This window comes from Geospiza fortis, unplaced genomic scaffold, assembly GCF_000277835.1.
Source record: "Geospiza fortis unplaced genomic scaffold, GeoFor_1.0 scaffold279, whole genome shotgun sequence".
In the NCBI taxonomy this organism is placed as follows: Eukaryota; Metazoa; Chordata; class Aves; order Passeriformes; family Thraupidae; genus Geospiza; species Geospiza fortis.
In genome coordinates, this window is record NW_005054352.1 from 3,504,675 (window position 1) to 3,511,234 (window position 6,560).

At 35.6% G+C, this 6,560-nt stretch overlaps 1 long non-coding RNA gene across 1 annotated transcript; it reads left to right on the forward strand.

Moving 5' to 3' along the window:
- The first annotated feature begins 151 nt into the window (after positions 1-151).
- On the forward strand, positions 152-5,688 carry LOC115948142. The gene is made up of 2 exons (XR_004081988.1): positions 152-290; positions 3,850-5,688. It is a non-coding gene; the product is annotated as an uncharacterized LOC115948142 (long non-coding RNA).
- The last annotated feature ends 872 nt before the right edge of the window (positions 5,689-6,560 follow it).

The following is a 6,560-nucleotide window of genomic DNA, read 5'->3' on the forward strand; positions in this document are numbered from 1 at the left end:
AGCGTGTCTGCAGGACGCGGGTGTCCGCCGGGGGTGCTGGCGAGCTTCCGCCGGGAACGCTCAGTGCCGCCCGGGCTCATGTGCGCCTCCTGGCCGCGTCTTAAAGCTCCTTTTACTTTTGTCTTCCTCGAGGCAAGAGAAGTATCATCCAGCATTACCGGTTCCTTCCCTGCTCCGTGCCGTGAAACAGCCTGTCCACCTCACCTGAGGTTATGCTCAGCTTCATCCCCGTCCAGCAGTGCGGTGGAAGCTTGCAGAGGTTATTCTGGTGTCGCCTCTGTTGTGTGAGGGTGAGGGTTAGGCTCACTACAGCGTCAGCTTCCTTAACTTCTTGTTTTGACATTTAATAGCAATGCCAGCGCTGTCTTTTAACCAAAACATTTAGTGGAGGCGGTGGTCTGAGGAAGGGCATCTGTGTCGTTATGATTAGAGTATATTGAAACGACTTTTCTGGATAACTTTGAATAATATACGTTTTTCTTCCTGGTCTTGACTGCATTTTACACAATAGTTCAGAAAACAAAATTTGGTACATGCGAAGAAAATTGTAATTAAAAAAAGAAACCCAAAAACTCCGCACAACCAAAGCAGATTGTGATCAGATATTTCACACATTTCAAACATAGAAGTTTGTTACATATTAAACTAACTTTTTGTCTCACCTGGATCTTGAAAGACCAAACTATTAGACTCAGTGATATGGAGGTGGCAGAAAGTCTGATCAGGTTAGATGGGCTTTGATTGGCAGTTGTAGACTCTTAATTTCGATGATTTGAGGCCTCTCAGAGTATAACACCCACATACGATCTGTAAAGAAAACAGTGGCTTTTATTTTTCATGCTCTGCCTTTTTGTGTTTTCTTGGTTGATTGATTTGTTAGTGGGTTTTATTGATGATGGATGGTAAAATTAAGGCAGGAAGAAATTCAGAAAGAATTGTGTGTCATATGAATATTTTACAGCCATTGTAAACACAAGCATTTCTTTTAGTTTTGAAGACTGAACACATACACTCACAAGTGTAGTAATTAAACAAATTGAACAAACCTCTGCAGAACAGTCTGACTCCCATTGCAGATATACTTGCTCTTGGTGTTACTTTGCATGATTTTGTAAGCTTTAGCAGTGATCAGAAGGCCACAAGCCCCTTGAATTTCCACACAGTAAAGATTAGTTCTCTATGTAAAACATTTTTCTAGGTGTGTATTTTTAACAGGTTGTTTCTTGTCAGCACAGTATTGTGTAAAAAATGTTTTAGTTTTAAAATAAAGCTTGATTAACACTTCAGGCTAGAGATATTTCTTCTGGTTTTTGTGTGTCCCACCTGTATATTTTAAATACTTTAGAATGTTATTTCTGATGATGATTCTTAAACCTTTCTGAAAATACAGTCTCTAGGTTGGTATTATTCTTTGGTGTTTATGGCTTGTGTATTTCATTACATTAATAAGTATGATCAGGATACTGTTAATTTCACAGTATTTTTGTTAAAGTTTAAAGCATCATATTGCAGTTGGCCAGAGAAGAAAGATTATTTTAATTCAAAGTACACTTCTGCAACTAGAGTTGGAAAACTGACTCCTTAAATATTATGCAACTTGGTCTATAGAAGCTGGGCTTTTGCATCTCTGAGTTTGCCTACCTTGTTGCCTACCTTGATAGAATTTCTACTCAAAATCTATGTGGAAACTTACTTAGTTGAAGGTGAATATTTGGTGTTTCATTTTGCCTTCTAGGTACGAATGTTTAGCGTTTGTGCCTGTCTTTTGTACTTTTTTTTTCATTTTCACACTGCAGTATTGCTGATCTGTAAACCTGAAAGCTTTTGAGAGTAATTATGCTTGTAGTCTTAGTCCAAAATTGAGTATTTGCTTATGAGCTCTTAGACTAATCATTTTGAAACCATGGTGCTGTCATTCACTGTATGCATACAAAGCATCAGGGTTCTGATTTTAAGTACTTAGCTCTCAGTTAAAAAAAAAAAAATTAATAAAATGTCAGGGGAATTCAAATAATGCAAGGGAGAATTTGTAAAATTAGTTGTCAGTTTCTGAAACTGCACTGCCTGAGATTTTTTAAAAGAATTTGTTAGCCACCTGTCCTGCACAGTTCTGTGGGAGTGATACTGCCTATGCTGCACTACAGATTGGAAAGTCGTCCTTTCCACGCTTGTCAATTGTTGTTAATGCTGTGCAATACAAAACTTCTGGTTTACAAGAATGGGCAACTACTTTTAGTTTGGCTTTCTTCTAGGTTCAGTATAATCAGTCTTTTTGTCCTGTGTCATGGTGTCATTTAATTGGTTCTGGTGTCAATTAATGGGAACTTTTGTTCTTTAATGTTTTCTGAAGACAGACTTTTCCAATGAGGAAATTCACATTAGTAGTACTCTGTAGGCAAGCAGCCATCTTACTGTTATGAGACGTCTACACTTTTCATCCTCTCTTAATTATTACAGGTTTTAAATCATGCAGGGGTTTTGTAGCAGGAAGATGTTGCTTGGTACAACAGATTGTAGTTCAGGAGAGGTCTGTGTGGTAACAAATAGAAAAATGTATTCTCTAAATGAGAAGTATGGTGATTTTGTGTACTTCTCTCTTCTGGGAAGAATGGGGAAAGCATAATTTTTCAGTATTTGAGAAGGTGTAGGGATGATACTCACTACTGTTTTTTTAAATTCTGTTGCAAAACCAACAGACAAGTAATTAATATTTTCAAAAGCCACACTGTAGAGGCCCATTGAATTTGACTTAGTCACAGTGTGCATTGAAGTGATGCTTTGACCCCCCACAAGCTGCACTTTGGTATCTCAGGAATACCAAAACAATTACACCAGTTTATTCGTTAAAAATACTTATTTTCAGTTTCTCTTACAGCTGAGACAGTGAAGTAAAATATTAAAAAATTCTAATTGTATGTTAGGAAAAATGCAAACCCAATATAATATGAAAATGCATTATTTTATATTTGTGTCAGCATACACTGTTTTTATATACCAGAAGAAAATACATGCTCATGACCTAAGGAATGACTTAATTAATTCCTCTGCCTAGATGTATCATGTCCATAAGAACATGTACAGCTTAGCCATTGTTGATAACTGTGACATCTTTATAAACAGGCAGTGCACTTTCTCATAGACGTTTAAAAAACAATTAAAATTGTGATGCCATATTAAATTAGTAGATGAGAATGTGTTTGTTTCTCCAAGGTTTTTTGAGATATTATCTAGTTAGATAGGTTGGAACATTGTGCTCATAATGCCAAGGTTGTGGGTTTGCTCCGCATATGAGGTATTCATTTAAGAGCTGCACTTGCTGATCCTTAAAGGTCCCTTCCAGCTCCGAATATTCTGTGATTCTTAAGCTTTCCTCTCTTCAATACAAAATTTAGATACAGAAAAGAAGAAATAGAATGTTGTTTAAAATGCTTTCTTTATCCTGTGTGTATCATCCCTCTGAGTTGCTGTTAAGTAGCTAAATACATTCTTTTGAATACTAGTTTCTAAATGTGCATGAAAATTGAATACTATTAAAAGCAGTGAGCCATTTTTGTATGCAAAGTCCAGTAATTGCGCAAGTTTTACAACTTTTTTTCGGTGTAAAAGTCGTAAGCTGAAGAAATGTATGGAATATGGAAGCTGTTACATAATTCTTTACAAGAATATTAGAAAAGGCAGAAGTAAATAATGACCTAGTTAAGAATCATAAAGTAGTTGTTAATATGTAATAGCTGAGTAACTCTTCCTAGTTTCAGTTTCTTGTATAAAAAGTTTCTTTTTATTATTTTCTGCTGCTGGTATAGACATTAATGTTTTGTTAACTTTTTATTTATTTGTCTCTTTTCAAAGCAAGAAGAGGAATTCTGTCAATATAACTCATTCCTGTACTGGAGAGCACCACTGCCTGCTATTGATTTGTCTGATATTCAGAACCTAGATGAAGAGACTCCATCGGGTGCTAAAACTGCTGCAAGGACTGATACTGCAGAGACCGAGATGGAAACCTGATCACTTGTTTCATAGCTGTGCATCTGTTCCTAGGAACTTGTTTCCATTGAGATTGGGGTTTTGTTCCTTGGGTGAATAATAAGCATGCTTATGCGGTCTTGGAGAAACTGTTGTGGCGGTCTTTAAAAGCAAAATCTGAGTTGCCTTAGTGGATGGGATAAACGATATTGGGTACTTAACAGGAAGCTGTCTGAAGGTGTGCAGTAAGGAGGAGCCAACAGTGTCTAACAAGGATACTTGAAGACATGGAGGCAGACTAAAAGAAGAATATAGAAAATTAGAACTTTGGGATGCAATTAAAAGAAATGGGGATATGTTACATGTTGAAAGGAAATGCAGAATTATTTTTCTGTCCTGAACAAAAAAACGTGTGGTACCTGAAAGTGTGAGTATTTAACATGTGACTTTATCATAAAGCACACAAACTTTTTTTTTTTTATTTCTAATGTGTTCTTTTTTTTTTGTTCTGTATAATAGCTAAACCAAAAAATAAGAGTCCATCAAAATTGGACAAAACATTCCCTTTTCTATGCAAACCAAAAACCAAGTGTGTCAGAGAAGGGGAAGGAAAAGGGGCTACTTTCTGCTGAAAGCTGCTGCTGTTCTGAAAAGTGTCACATTCTCATTGTCAAGAAGTTTTTTCACCTTCTCTTTTTTGCATTCTGGACAGCAGTGGGCACCCATTTTTTAATGTTTTTGGTTCATTCTAAAGTTACTGCTATTCTTAGTCTTTGTGATGTTGCTCTGAACCAGTTGATAGCATCTGAATGACAGGTTTGGGCAGATGTGTCAAGAAAAGTTAGTGCAATATAAAATGACCACACACACTTTGTCAAACTGTACTGAGGAGTTGTGGTTTTTGTAGAGACTGTGAATTTTGCAGAAAGTTTTTGCAGAAGTTCATTCAAATAGTGTTTTTTTGCTGTGTAATATGAACTTGATGTTTGTGATTTGCAATTTATTTACATATTGAAGTACAATTAGAAAGACGTCTTTAATAATAGACTGAAAGATGTCTTTAATAATAGAATAACTATAATAATAGTTATATGGGAAGACTTACATTTTGGAATATGATTTGTCTTTAAGGATAGAAAATGTATTTTTTCTGTAATCACTATGGAAAAAGGCAACTTTTGAATTTTATTTTTTTCTAATAATGTGTTTGTTAAAGGACAATAAAGTTTTGCCTGTGTGTATGTGAAAATTTTGTCACTATTACTATGTGGAGTTCTTGACTTTATTTTGTAAGATTGCTGCTTCTGTATCTTTGTTTTACTAGGTCTTTTTGCTTAAAATAGTGAGCTTGTCAGCTTCCTTGGTAAACAATTGGAAACTTTTTCTGCAATTTGTGCTGCATAGGTTATCTGTATTTGTTGCTTATTCATTTAGCTTGTTAAGATCTCTAACCTTCAGGAGAAAGGAGGTGGCTTAGGGATTTAATCAGTTCATGGTGCCTCTTTGGATATCCTGCCTTCTGTCAGATTAGCTGGATACATATTTGGACAATATGTATTTTTCTCAGTTTTAACATTTTGTTTAAGTTCAAATACAACAACTTGTCTTAGGAGGTACTTTGAAATTTTTTAAAAAAGCAAACTTCTTTTCTGGCAAGAAGGCTATAAAACTGCTGTTTCATGTTTACTATAACGAAAATAAATTAGTGAAAAAATAAATCTATTAATTTGTTGAGGTGTTTGAATTGGTTATATGATTAGGGGGTTTTGACCCTATATTATACATGCTTTCCTGTATTTGTGAGTTTTATAATATTTCAGAGTATCCATTGTTCTCAGGATCCAGTATTTTGCATTATTAGCTAGTATCTTTGCAACACACTGCTCATTTAAAATCTGCTTGATGCTTCACTCATGGTAGGTACATCCTAGCAATAGCCTGCATTTTATTAAAATCTGTCATTCCACTCCTTTCATGGAACAGAAGGTAGTTTATTATGGTCTTTCAAATACATGTTTGATCTATCCCATAACCAGATAAATAAGTCCTTTCCAACAAATTAAGCCTGCAGTGTGCTGTAAGCCATATGTTTACTTCATTTGCAATTGTGCTGTAGGCAAGCACTTTCCTCATAGTTTTTTCCAGTTGTGGACTCTGTTACGAGCTGGAATGTTATGGTTACTTTTAGAGTGTTTCTCAAGCTGATTCATTTTTTCCATTCATCTCTTTGCAAATAGAGGTAAATTTAAAAGCCTTGGAAAACTATTTGAAATTACTCTTGAGAGTCCGGGTTATGCAAAAGGCTGGAGCAGTAATGGGGAGTGATGACAGATTACATAAATTTTGCACTAAAGCTGACAAAAGGTATTACAAGAAATTGCATTTCTCAGTGTCTGGTGTCTCCAGATGCCATGTGACACTGAACTGCCAAATTGCTGGTCTTGGCTTCTGGCTCCATTTTTCTAGAGACCTTTCATTCAAAAGCTGCATATAAACTATATGTAAGTTTTAACTTGCAGATACATTAACATCCAGTGAAAAGAAAATGTTCATTTAGGATAAAGAAATGCCGTCACACATTGCAACAATTCAGT